Source organism: Sapajus apella, unplaced genomic scaffold, assembly GCF_009761245.1.
Source record: "Sapajus apella isolate SASKATOON/1434 unplaced genomic scaffold, GSC_monkey_1.0 scaffold24, whole genome shotgun sequence".
Taxonomy (NCBI): domain Eukaryota; kingdom Metazoa; phylum Chordata; class Mammalia; order Primates; family Cebidae; genus Sapajus; species Sapajus apella.
Window position 1 is genome coordinate 10,745,276 of NW_022436964.1, and position 15,072 is coordinate 10,760,347.

Below are 15,072 nucleotides of genomic sequence, written 5' to 3' on the forward strand. Positions count from 1 at the left end.
TATATATATATATATATATATATATATTATATACACACACATATGTGTGTGTGTGTGTGTGTGTGTGTGTGTGTATGGGTGATTTGGTACAGGAGGAGGGAGGAATATAGTCAACCAGATATACTTATTGAAAGTTCTAGAGACAAAGGTTTGGTAAATAAGATTTCCACTGCCTGGTACAAATTTCTAGAATCCGTAATTTGGAAGCAAGTGACACTTAAACACTTACAATAACTTGTATCCTTCAAAAGGTATGTTCACGTCTTAATTTAAGTACCTGTGACTATGACTTTATTTGGGACATAGGGCTGTTGTACATAAAGTTAAATTACGGATCTAGAGATGAGTTCATTCTGGATTTAGGAATGGACCTGAATCCAGTGATTGTTGTCCTTATAAGAGAGGAGACTGAGATTTGACACACACCGGGACAAAGGCAATGTGTAGATGGAGGCAGAGACTGAGTTACACTGCCACAGCCAGGAGGCCTGGAGGGAGGAGCCAGAATGCCAGCTACCAGAAGCTGGAAGAGGCAAGGAAGAATTTTTCCCTAGAGCCTTCCAAGGAAGCATGACTCTCCTGACACCTTGGTTTTGGACTTCTGGCTTTCATAACTGAGAGAGAATAAATTTCTGTGTGCTAAACCACCACATTTCTGATAATTTGTTGCAGCAGTCTTGGGAAATTAATACAATATGCATACTGTCATTCACACAAAGGGCTCCCTGAGATTTGTGCCACATGAGACCTGCATGATTGGACCAGATAGCCCAGATCTTCATGTTTAGAACACATCCACTTATCCATTGCAAAATTTACTCCCCAATGTTGATATGCGTGACACCTGATTCATGGAATTTCTGTATTGTATTTTGAATTACTTGTTTTTTAATCTTAGTTAAGAAATTATGTGTTTCCTAGTTAAATTTCAATCAAGATACTCTTGTGGACTTGGGCGCTTTACCTAGATTACTTAATAAGCATACTTTATATTCTCTATAGTTATTCCTTTGGCTTTTGTAAAATGCTTACAAATTTAACACTTTATGTGATCATATTTTTTACTGTGCTGCACACAAAGTATTTATGCAGCAATAAAATGGGCAAATACACAGGTTAAGCCTCCTTCCCTTAGATTAACAATGACAGGGACTCAGGAAGAGAACTCTCTTTTCTCAAAACTATTATTGTGTTTATTGTCAGTGTACTCAGGTGGGCACTTGGCTATAAAGACAGGCTTCATCTCAAATCATTTCTTAGGTATAAATCTTATCTTCTTACCTATTGGCACCAGCTTTCTGAAGGCAGCAATTTGCCTTACACCCTTCACGTGACCATCACCTCTGCAGGGATGTCTCTGATATAGTGGCTTGATAAATGCTAATCCAACTAAATTGATGTGTGGGCTTCCAAGTCACGCTTTGGCATTTTAGATCATTTCCAGAAATTTCTACAGGATGTGAGAATGTATGATGAAAAAAATGATCAAACCCCTCCCTCTGACATCTATTACTTAATTGGTTGTCAAGTTTAGGAGAAAAGAACCTTAATATTATGTGGAGGAAAGATTTTATAAACTGTAATCAATCATTTAGGAGTCTACTAACCTCAAAAAGAAACACACATAACATATTCCTAGAAGAAGGTAACTTTGGAAGCTAAATTTGTGACAAAGTTTTTTGGGGAAGATAGGAAAGAAATTAGATGTATGGTTGCAAATAGTTCTGTAGATTGAAAATTAGGCAGCTCTTTCAGTTTGCAGGAGTGAAAGAGATAGGTAACTTTAGTCCAGTGCAGAAGAAAAAAAGCACGGACTGGTCACTCTGTATTGAACTTGAGTATTTCTTATTTTAATTGACAACATTCACGTCTCTGAGCTTCTCATTTAGACTTTGATAAAATCAACTTGCAGAGGCAGATGGCAGGCTGTTATTTTTAATTCACAAGCCATGTTAAATGTATGCCATATGTTATAGAACTTTTCAGGCTCAGCCTTTTGAGTGCTACCACAATAAACTCACCAACTTACAGAAAAGGAAATCTGACAGGAAGAATTATGCACTTGCGGGTTACATTTTTGAAAACCGAAGTCAGTTACTTGTCTCTTTGCCTGATTTAAGGAGGGGGTGGGTGAGGAAGAAAAACCTCTCAGCAAAATGAGAAGCCACACATTGAAATGGTAATATCTGTGTAAAAGAGAAGTGGGATTAGAGTGTCTGATTGTTGCTTTGTACTGAGAAGTGATATGTCGTATCAACAGTATGACACCTCTGAAGAATATATAAGGCAGCCTGGTATAATCCATGAAGAGACTCAAACATGAGTTCTAATTTGTATACTGCCAATGACCTTCAGCAGGGGACTCATCTCTCTGGCCTTCAGTAGTACACATGTCAAATAAAAAAGAAGTTGAATTAGGTAATCCCTAAAACCTCTTCCCAAATTTACATAGAATTTACATTTGTACTTTACATACTACAAATCACAACCCATACTCCTGGCTGCTTATGGTGAATTACTGCCATTTTTATAGGTGCCATATTACACGTAATTGTTTCCTTTTTTGACAAATTCTTCACTTGACAAGACTTCTTCAATTGTTATTAGTGAAGGTCACTATGGTCAACACATTTATGGTTGAGTTGCTTTTATGAAATCTATTTATTCATCATATGTCTGTGATCTTTGCAAGAGGTTTAATATCTGAGACGTTATGCTGGTAATAGATATACAAGCAAAGCTTTTGGCCACCTTCCTCTGCTCCCCTGGAGACAAGTCAGTTTCTGGTGATGTGATTCTATAGATCAGGATTACTAGTTTCTAGTGAGAAGGATTTGAGAAACCTTTATCCACTGATGACAACTTTTGCCAGTGTTTACTTATTGCACTATTTAATATGAATATCAATATTCATATTACATTGTCTGTTAAAATGAGCTTTTATGAACCTTTTAATTTCCTTTTGGATTCTTTAAGTAGAATAGGAAATGCCTCCTGCTGCATGAGCAAGAAATGAGAGGGAATTGTCAGATGATGCCAGAAATATCTGAACTAGCTGGCTGAGGTCTAGGGGTAAAGAAGGGAGGAAGCTTTACAAGAAAAATGCAAAGAAAGGCTATGGCTCTCAGAGAATAATTTATGTGCTGCTCTTCTTTTCTTCTCATGGGATCCTCATCCTTTTAGTGCTGTTTTTTTATCTGGGAGCCCTGAGTGTGACACTCGTGTTCAGCCAGAAGCACAAGATGTAAGTCAGGGCTTACCTAGTGTGTCTTGAGTGGGGTGGGGGCAGGTAGTGAAGATCTGAAACTCTTTGGTAAAGTATTCATATCTTTGAATTAAACTGTGTCCTTTATTAAAGGTGAGGATTGCCCAGGAAGTGTGCCCTTTTTCATAACTCAGAGCCACCTTTGTATAACCCTCAGGCTTTATTCTTATTGTAACTTCCTAGTTTCTATTTCAATACAGTAAACGAACACAGCAGCTCCCTGAGATGATTTTCCTGTTCCTACCTGGTTTGCCTTTGCCACCACAAACCACATTGCAAGAGAGCCTTCCCTTACTCCTATGCTCCTACTTACACTTGCTTCCTCCATTTCTCTCTTTGTTCTTTCACACTTCTATACACACGCACATACACATGTACACACAAAGATGTGTCAGGCATCTGGATCCGGCTTTGTTGTTTCCATTGTTACCCGCCACTGCACGAAATGCTGTTCCTTAAGCACGCTATTTTCAGAGTCATCTCTTTATGTGTTTGTCTTTCACACTTCCTGAGCGTGTACTTCTTGAGAACAGGGGTTCTGTCCTATTTGTCCTTATATTTCTAAAATATTGCTGGATCTCCTTCATAGGAAGGACAGAGTTAGGTGTTTATTGAGTAAAAAAGATGAATTGAGTAAAAAAGTACAGTAAAGGGTGAATTAATGAACAGCCTATCTGGTTAGGTTGAGAACTTCCTCGATTTCTAGGTCATTCATTTATTCAGTCATTCATCAGATAATATTTTCATTAATGATTTCACAGAAGAGGTTAATAACACCAGAACTCTCTGCTTGCCTCTATGAAGTTTGTTATTTGTCTATATATGTGTGCATGTAAACCTGCACATGTATATTTAGAATGAGAACAACTATTAAACTGAAAATTATTTGTTTTACAATGTTGGTTTAATCATTTCCACTAATCTTTTTGTTGCCTTCAAAGTTTTTGGAACATTTATATATATAGATATCTGGTCAAAGTGTGCTGCACTGCCAACTGCAGTTGAGATTTGAGAGTCCAGAATAGACGGACCAGATGGGCAGCTTCCCTCACAGTAGAGTTTCCCAAAGTGCATTCAGCAGAATACTTGTTTCGAGGGGTGTTAAATGGGATGTTACTAGGTGTTATGAGAAAGAAACAGAGATAGAGATAAAAGCAGAGCGTGAGATTTACATACTCATATCATATACATATATGAGAAACATTTGAATTAAATGAAGTTAAACAGATTTATTTCTTCAAGATTTTTCAGAACCTTCAATTCACCAACATACTTGGAAAAGGAATAAGAGACAGAAATTAATTTGTTCATTTCTCCAATTTATTTTCTATAAAACTTCTAATGTGTAAAGCATCCTCATGGACTGTTGGTCCTATAAAACCACAGGAGATTACTGAATTATTAAATGGTAATTGAATTGTGCATTCCTGATTTGGCCACACTTTGTGAATTCATAGGTTCTTGTGGGTGTAACGCATATCCAAGTTTTCTGCTTGTCCTGAACTCTGGTACACACGTGTTTCTAATTTTTCTGGATGTTATTTGACATCTGGCTTCTGGCCACGTAATAATGTTTCCCACTCATCCTCTTCGCTTCCTTCCTATTTTCAGACAGTGTTCAATTAGGCAATCAGAAATATTTCAAGATATTTTAAGCAGAGATTTGATTCAGGGAATTGTGTAAAAGGTATTGGAAAGTCAGAAAGCAAATAGGAGACGGTAGAGAGGAACTGGAACAAACCAAAGGACATTTTTGGTCTTGTTTTCTCAATTCATGTTCTTAAAGCTGCTAGGCGAGAGCCACCTTGCCCTCCACACTGAGTTGCTGGAGGCGGTGCTGCTGCCTCTGCTGTAATTGGAACCACACTGATGCCGCTGAGCCGGACTCTTCCAGGAGGCTGGACTCTCACTGATGCTGCTGAAATGGCCACCCACACCGCTAGAGCTCAGTCACCTGTCGTTGCCTTCAGTTGCCTGTGGTTGGTACTACCAATGAGTTGGCCAAAAGGAAAGGTAAATGTCATCTTTCTTCTTTCTTGTTTCAAACCTTCTGCTATTGTCTTCCATTGACAGGAGTCATTAGGAGTTCAATGGGCAAGGGGGTTTTAGAAATGTGGCATGCAAGCCTCCAGCCCTGGTGTACACAGGAGATTATAGAAAGGGAAGTATAGGGATGAACTCAGCAGACACTCCTGAGTGCAGTCCACTTCTTAAGGTACTCAGCATCCATAAGCACCATTGTACTCATACTTAAGCTTTGATACAAAAACAAGAGGTATGAACCTCTCCTTAGCAAGATGTACTATCACTTTTTACAAATAGAGACATTCGATTAAACCATTGGTAAAATTTGTTGACTTTATAAAATTGTCCACTGTATGGATCCTCTCTGTAAAAGCCTCTGTTGACTTGTACTTCTTTATGTAGCTTATATCCTAAGGGTCATAATGATAGTCACTTCCTTACAAGTTTTCTTCACTTCCTAGTCTTTCTCTATTCTCCCTGACAAACCTCAATCCTAGGTCAACCTCAATCAGCTAATGTCTTCTATATCTGATCCCTTTGCAGGTAAGTATTACTGGAGATAACCATGGCAACTAGCAGACTTGTATCAGAATAAGTTAAAATCACTAGCCTCAAGCGAACATCCTGTATCATCCAGCCCTTCTCTACTAAGTTTGTTCGCTACTCTGTGCAATGGTTATTTCAAAATCCCTGCTTCCTTCCTCACATTCATTCAATAGTGCTAGGAAAAAAGAAACCAACAGCTCTGAGCTCTGCCATCTTCCTGAGAGAGTCTCGTATGAATCCATGTCTGCATCTGCCCTCCCTTCTATCCTTGTGCCACTGTTCTTCATTCTCTTAAAGGCTAGTGCCTTCTGGAATGCAACATCTCTCACTTTCTCAAGATTTCTCTTTTTATTTCAAAAAAAAATTCACACCATCACTGACAATCTCTGCCTCTGCACTACTCCTGTCACCAGATAAATATGATCACGAATTTAAAGTCACACAAAAAAGCAAAACAACTCTCTATGTTCTGTCAATATCTTTTAGCTGCTTTATTTTTCCATTCCATTTCACAGGTTGCCTAACTGCACAGCCTTTGCTTCCTCATTTCCCAATTATTATTTCCTGTGCCCCAGTTTGACTTCTTCCACCAACTATCCACTGAGACTGCTTATGTCAAGTAACCAGTAAACTCCATTTAAGGAAATCAAACCGGCAGACACTTATCTGCTTATCCTACTTGGCACAGTTGATACTTTCTTCTGAAAATTTACTGTTATTTTCTTGTTTGTTTCTTAGTATAGCTCCTTTTGGAAAAAGTACTTCTACTTGTTGACAATCTTCAGGCCCATATTTTAGGGGAATGTTTTCTTTTTTTATAGTCTCCCTAAAAGTTTTCATTAATTGCTAGAATTCTTGATGACTCTAAAATCCCCATCTCCAGCTAAGAGAATGCCTCTGAGCTTCAAGCCTTAAATACATGACTAAATTCTTCACAACATCACTTAAATATCTCTCGTGCACCTCAAACTCCAAATCTCTAAAATTTAGCCTGTGGTTTTCTTTTTCAAGTAATGTTTTTTTCAGTACATTCCTCATCTTAGAAAATGGTTCTATCCAATTAACAAAACAAGATTATTTGAGAATCATCTTTATTTATTCTTTCTTTTGTCCTCTATGCAATGAATCTTCCTCATTCATTTGACCAGTATTGGATTTCATAGGAAATGATTTCTCTTCATGTTCATTGCTGCCCAACTTGTTCAAGGCTTCATCTCCTTCCAGTTACACTAAAAAGCCATCCTCTGGCCAATGTTCTACAATGCAGTGCATGGACTGACCTTGCTCTACATCTTTAACTTCATCTCCAGCCTTGTTGTTCTCCTCATTTACTCTTTTCATGCAACCTTGGATTCCTTTTGGCTTTTCAAATGCATCAACTTCTTCCTTGCTTTATGATCTTTTCTCACCTTGTCTTGTCTTCCTGGAGCTCCCTCCCTCCAATAAATTCTGGCATTTTCTCATCCTTTATAACTGATCAAAAAATGTTTACCTTTATTGTCATACTTAGGTCCTCTTATTTTCCTCTTACAGCATTTATTTTACTTTCATCCTAGCACTGATTTCAGTGTATGATTACCTGTATATGATTTGGATTTATTGTTTGGAACCCTTTCTGAGTTATGACCTCTATAAAGCAGGAGCTTTGTTGATTCCATTTAGTAATGTGGGCATTGCCTGATGCATAGTGGATAATAGTATTTGCTGAAAGAGTGAAAGCATGAAAAATGATATCTCAATGGAATTATAAGAAGAATTTAATAGGGCAGAATGACTGTTTGAATCTCCTCTATTGAGCTTTAACAAGAAACCTAGATGGAGAATTGTTTTGTTTGAATGATTAAATATAGAGAAAGAAGTAACAATTTTCCACTTTAATTTGGACCTTAAACGTCTGTGACCGATATTGAGCCTGTCCTCATAGAAGAAGCTCTTTGTCAGCCAAAGAATGAAGAGGCTCTGAAAATAACTTCACACCAAAGCTCCTGCTATGGTTTGAGTGTGTCTCCCAAGAAAGCATGTGTCGGAAACCTAATCCCCAAAGCAACAGTATTGCAAGGTGAAGCCTAATGGGAAGTGTTAGGTTATAAGGGCTCCGACCTCATGAATGGACTTCAATCTCCTGCTCCCTCATGTTCTATTGACCTCTTAATTTCTGCCATGAAATGACAGAGCAAGGACACCCTCACTAGAGGAAGCCCCTTAATCTTGGACTTCCTAACTTCCAGAGCCATAAGCCAAATAGATTTCTTTTCTTTATAAATTATCTGATCTCAAGTATTCTTTTATTAGCAGTAAGAAGAAGATTAAGACAGCGCCTAAGAAAACACCATCATAAAGCTGTTGGCAGATGTCTACCAGGATTACCAGTTTCTTTTAAATGCCTTGGTTTTGAATGTGGTTTATTCATAAACCCAGAATTCTGGGCTTTGTATCACTCTGTTGTGTAACAGCAGGCTAGAACTTTTGATATTCTTGAAAGCCTTGGGAAAAAACCAAGATAAATTCCATTTTGAATTGTCTTCTCTTTCTCATGCAGTACAAATTGAATAGAAGAAACGGTGCCTGAAAAGTAACAAAATACATTATTTTCTTTGGCCTGATAACTCTCAGGGGTGGGCAGAAGTTGGGTACTATTCTTCTGTTAACATGAAGAGAGAAGGACTTTATGAAAACTTCCCCTTGCTTTAGTTGATTAAAGCTCCTTGTTTACATGGGAATAAAAGCAGTAAAGCCATTGACAGGCAACCATAGAGAGTCAACTCAGTGGTACACTTTTGCTAATTATGGTCAAGAGCTTGTAGGTAGAGTCAACTACTAATTTAAGAAGATTTAACTTTTAGTATTTTGCTAATACTAAATAATACTTTGCCCAAGTTTTATTTTTTAATGGTGCAGTTTTCACAGTACTATTTAAAAGAGAAAGGGATAGAAAATTAAAGATGAAAAACATAACCTGTACAAGATCTTTCCATGATTATAATTTGTGTAACCCTATCTGGGTCTGTGTATCTACACTATATTGCTTAACCAAAAGGGCTTGCCTGCGTACTTGCTTTCGAGGGCTGTGAGGAAAGGATGAAAAGTTTGCAAGACTGATTCATACTTTGTAGTCAGTGTTAGGGTGGTGAAAACCAGTCTTCCATTCCAATGGCATTTTGGATGATGGAAAAGGGTCAAATTTTGGAAAACTCAGATGTGTTACAGGAAGAAAGAATGAGCAGAGAATGGATAGAGAGGTGACCCTGGAGGTATAAACACAATTCGGCCCATTGAGCTCTGTTATTTATTGAACTTTGTCTTTACATCATAGCTTTTATGTTTACTCTTGAGAGATTTGGCAAAATAAGAGCCTGAAAACTCTAAAAGGTACAAATTCATAGGAAATAGGAGATAATGGCAATAAGAAAATTGGAAATCTCTAGTACTGTTTTTCAAATGATAAGAATACATTTTATATCTAGTTCTCATTTTTTCATATATTTCTATTTTCCTAATTAAGGTTTATTATGAACACCAGGAGCTGAGGATCATTGTATATTGCTAGTTGGTAAGACTTTTATAATTACTAAATTATAACCAACCAGGAATGATTAGGGGACTATCTTGTTTTAAGCAGCATTTTTCATTCCAGTTACTAATTTGGACTCTCCCTTTTTTCCACAGTACTGTCTGGAAGACAAAGTTAGGGTCACTACACTAAATGCAGACTATACAGTCCTGTACTCAAAGAGCCGAAATTTCGTTCTAAGTTCCTCAGTGTTCAGGGCAATGATGTTATTGGTATTAAAAGACACCTAGTTCTAAACACACAAGTGAGTTGCTTCAAGGAAGTGTAATTGTCTTTGGGACCTGGAGCAGTGTCTGCTATGGGTTTTTCACAAAGAAGACGTTCCATAATAGAGAGAAATATACCTGCAGCATCTTCTTTACAATACATCCAGCAGTGAATTTTGTATGCTAAATCTCATATAATCCTTCAGTGAACCAAGTTTGACTACATTAAGCTAAAGTATGAATGAATATTGGTAAATACATAAAAGAATAAAGAAAGTGGTCCAAGAAATACTTTGCATTGATTTAACAATGAAAGTGTTGAATACCTAAAGAAGTATATCTCAGAAATATTATGAACTAGTAATAGAAAGAAAAGGTAATGCTCTCCTATTTTACTAGAATTTTTTTTTCTTTTTCTTATATTTTCTTTTTGGAGAGAGGGGAGTCTCACTGTGTCACCAGGCTGGAGTGCAGTGGCACGATCTTGGCTCTCTGCCACCTCCACCTCCCTGGTTCAAGTAATTCTCCTGCCTCAGCTTCCTGAGTAGCTGGGACTACAGGAATATGCCACCACATCCAGCTAATTTTTGTATTTTTAGTAGAGATGGGGTTTCACCATGTTGGCCAGGATGGTCTTGATCTCTTGACCTCATGATCTGCCCGCCTCAGCCTCCCAAAGTCCTGGTATTACAGGTGTGAGCCACTGCGCCCGGCCTAGAAGATGTTTAAATAGAAACTTGGATTACATTTTTTGCCTTTTTTGTTGGTGAAATTGGGCAATATTGACTCCTCCTTGTCTGAGAAACTAATTAAAGTATAAGTGTTTTGTATTGTACAATTAGTTTATAATTGGCTTAATTAAGCAAACAAATAGAAACATCACTAGAAGGACCATTTTCTCATTTCAAAGGCAATGCATTCCAAAACACAACACAACACACATAGCCACAAAGAATTGCTAATTGATGGTGCTGAATATTTTATTTTTAGATTATAATCAAAAGAATTTGACTTACAACTTAAACAAGTGACATTGTATAAAAGGAAATAAAATTTTCCCCTGAGTAGTTTTGGTAAAGGACGGAATTCTCATTAGGAATAAAACACAGCTGAAGATCCATCCATTTTCTCTTTTATAATGGAAACATGTGTTTTAGTCTCCATCAGTCCTACATATCCCTTAAAAATCATGAAAATGAGCTGGCCGTATTAAGTTTATAGGAGTCAGTTAGAGAAAGGTCTTTGTGGAACTTCTGCCAAAAGGTACTAGGCTAGATGGAGGTATTTATTTATTTTATTTTATTTTTGAGATGGAGTCTTGCTCTGTCACCCAGCCTGGACGGTAGTGGCATGATCGGCTCACTGCAACCTCCACCTCCTGGGTTCAAGTGATTGTCCTGCCTCAGCCTCCCTAGTAGCTGGGACTACAGGTGCCTGCCACCACGCCCAGCAAATTTTTTTTTTGGTATTTTTAGTTGAGACGGAGTTTCACTGTGTTAGCCAGAATGGTCTCGATCTCCTGAACTTGTGATCTGCCTGCCTCAGCCTCCCAAAGTGCTGGGATTACAGGTGTGAGCCAAGGGCCCTGACCTGGAAGGAGGTATTTATGCTCTATCTTAACTTGAATTGTGACATGCCATTTTAGATATTATTAAGTTTTTATCGACTGAGTCAAAGTACATTAAACCAAAAATATAATGTTCACAATTTAGTTCATATTACATATTTCCCATATCCCTTAAACATCATAACATATCACTGATTTTCTGTCTTACCAATTTTGGTAAAACATAAATACTAATGGAGTAACTTAGATTTTGGTTCTCTCAAGGTGATTGCATAGTCAGGTAACCCAGATGTATCTAAATCCTCTCCTGAACTTCTGCCTGTTTTCTGAGGTGTTTCTAGGGCAACTGTTCATCTAAGGTAAAATGTGATTAGAAATCAAAGTATAATTCATTCAATATTTTTCATTAAGTATCAACAAGCAGGCCAGGCCCTGTACTAAAGTGCTAGGGATGTTGCGGTGAACAATAGAGACAGAAATACTTTGCTATGGAGATTACATTCTAGCAAGCAAATAAATAAAGTGTGGAATGGGTTAGAGTCATTTAAAAAATAATTCAGGTACTTTTTTTTTTTTTTTTGAGATGGAGTCTCACTCTGACACTCAGGCTGGAGTGCAGTGGCACGATCTTGGCTCACTGAAACTTCCGCCTCTCGGGTTCAAGTGATTCCACTGCCTCAGCCCCCTGAGTAGCTGGGATTACAGGTGCATGCCACCACATGTGACTAATTTTTGTATTTTTAGTAGAGACAGGGTTTCACCATGTTGGTCAGCCTGGTCTTGAACTCCTGACCTCGTGATCTGTCTGCCTCGGCCCCCCAAAGTGCTGGGATTACAGGCATGAGCCACCTCACTTGGCCCAGAGTACTTCTTAGTATCTCAAAGCAGACATAGGTGTCAGAGTTGGCCTAGAGCACCTGACTTAGAAAGAAGCTCTCCTTTTATCTTTATCTTTTCATTTATTTATCTATGGATATATTTTTAAGTTTTAGATGTGGGGTACATGTGCTTGTTTACTACCTGGGTATATTGCATACTGGTGGGGATACAGCCTCTAGTGTACTCATTACCCAAATAGTGAACACTGTACCCCACAGGTAATTTTGCAACCCTCGCTTCTCCTTTACGCTCCCTGCTTTTGGAACTCTTGGTGTCTATTATTTCCATCTTTATGTCCACTTATACCTATTGCTTAGAGTCCACTTATAGGTGCGAACACGCGGCATTTGATTTTCTGTTTCTGAGTTATTTCACTAGGATAATGGTCTTAGCTCCATCCATGTTGCTGCAAGGGATATATTCATTGTTTTTTTATGGCTGCATCGTATTCCATGGCGTATATATACTATATATTTTTCCATCCAGTCAACTGCTAATGTTATCCTTATCTTTACTGAGCTGGCCATGGTGTTGCCAGTGGTGAGTGTGCCCTACCTATAACACAGGTGAGAGGAAAAAGTAGAGAGAAGTTTTATGGCAGTGATTTTGCCCACCACTAAGCATGATCATATAATGCCATAACTGGATATTTGCAACTTCTTCTTGAGATAGAGCCAATGTATTGGAGAGATGGAGATGCTCTCAGAGTTAGAAGTAATGTGGAAAAAGTGAACTCCCCCCTACTCTTCACCTGCTGCACAAGAAATTATGCATTGCCATTTTCAGGAGAATACTTGTTATCCACAAACAAATTCCTCCTATTTGGACTGTACTCTTCCACTGACACAGAACCAGTAACTATACTCTGGTAGTGTTCTTTGGCTTCATTTTCTGGAAATGTCACGAAACCTAAATGTGAATGCCTGTAGCCCAGGATGCATAACTTGGCTATGATCTGCATTAAGAGAATCCCCCTTCAATGCACTCTCACAGCTGTGATGCTTCTTTTTAACTGTTATAGTTAATTTATTTTGCTTAAATATGTGGTAATGAGGATAAGGTTTCCTTCCTCTCCCCCCATAAGATTATAGTCCTACAGTCAGGTAAAAATTTCTTGGTGTACATGGTAATTATTTGAGGAGTATATAATTTCTTGTAAATTGGCTGCTGCTAGTGCACTAATTCAGAAGGCACTAACTCATTCACAAACAGGATCATTAGAAGCCAAGCCAAATCTGCCTGGTACAGTATACCAAAGCTGCTTCAGGACTTTCTCTCTCTCTCTTTTTCTCTCTGTCTGTCTCATTAATTCCATTTTCAGGCGGCTGGAGCAGGTGGGGCATTTTATTTTCTCATCTCATTAATCACTTGTGGGTTGCTGAGGAGAGCTCTATTATTACCTGGTCAAAAGACAGCATAATCCATAACATCTTCTAGCAGCGGCACAGCCAGCTGGGGGGCCAAGGTGTTACTATGTAATCAGGCTGAAGTAATTGATGCAAACTAGTATGATACATCTGCAAAGGAAACCTGCTTGCTCAACCAGGAGCGAGACGATTGTTTTACCCCCACATACAGGATTGGCCCCCTGCAGCATTGTCACATGATCACAGCTGGCTTTTACTCTCCTGCCATTTCTGCTCTGCATCTTCTCTCCTTCCTACCTCTTGCCACACTCCAGTGTCCCAGGGTCCTTCCAGAACCCTGGTCTACCTTGCCTCTATCCTACTAACTGCTCTCAGATTTCTGATCCAGACATTGTTTTCTAAAAAAAATGCATTGCCCCTTCCACATTTTTTTTTAAATCATGGCTAAATTTTTAGTTAAAATGTAACAATATGAAGGTGAAATTGTATTACTGTTACTTGAAACTCCTGAAAATCTATATAGGCTGCTACTTTGCAACCATTTAATCACTCAAATTTTCCATGAACTTCACAAAAATCTGCATATGTTGAGTGTTAACTAACGTATTTTATCATTAAAAAAATCATAGCCATAACATAACTGCTAAAGTGACTATCTGTTGATGGAGTTGATGTAATTCCAGCCCAAAGCAAAGGATTCTGACACTTTACTAGCTTTTCAGGGGGAAATAGAAGACATGCACTAGCTCTTTCTGAGATACTTAAAATAGGTGAGGGATCTCCATGACTTGGTTTGCAGGATAGATGGTAACTTGTGGGCGAGGTGGCCCAGGCTTCAAACTCCCTGTGGAACCCAAGATACAGCTCTAGCAACAAGGAACATTCATTTCAGAAAGTTGGACAAATGATGCTTTATGCTCTTATTAAAGGAATGGTGACTGAGATATTTAGCAAAGAGACTCAAAAGGATTACGGCTTACTCTTCAGAAGAAGGTTTGCAAAGTCTGATAGTTAGAGACTTTAGGGAAATTTTTTGTTCAGTTTTGTTTTTGTTTACAATTAGATTATAGGAGTCAAGTAGCTAGACGCCAGATAGAGCAAGTCCCAGAGCTGATATATTTTTATGGTATTATTTAATTCTTTAATAACATTTGAATATTATCATCACTTGGTTAGAACGTCAGAAGAAATAACTCCACTAAACATGGACTGGAATTATTAGTGATTCTGTAGTTCTGCTTTTTAAAGCTGTGCTAAGTAAATTTGTTCTAAAACCTGTATCCAGCCTAAAGTCTAGGACATGGTTTCCCACTGAAATTTACCGTATGTGCTGTGCTTAACCTTTGGTGTGTCATAGACTTGTGTGGCAGCCTGGTGAAGTGCAGGGATCCCCTAACACAACTGTGATTTATTGCTTGTCACAGGCATAATTGAAGAAAATGATATGTGTTAGAGGTTAGTCAAAATAAAAGTGAAAATTTTTTTCCCCATCTAAGAATTTGGCCCCTCTGCGTTCTGTCTCAGATTAAGAATCTCTGCAAGTGTAATCTGTTTTTGTGACCTGTTGGAGTGCGGTGCAGATTTGATATTGATTGTTTCATGTAACAAGATAATGTGGAGGATTTTTTCAACTATCAAATCAAACC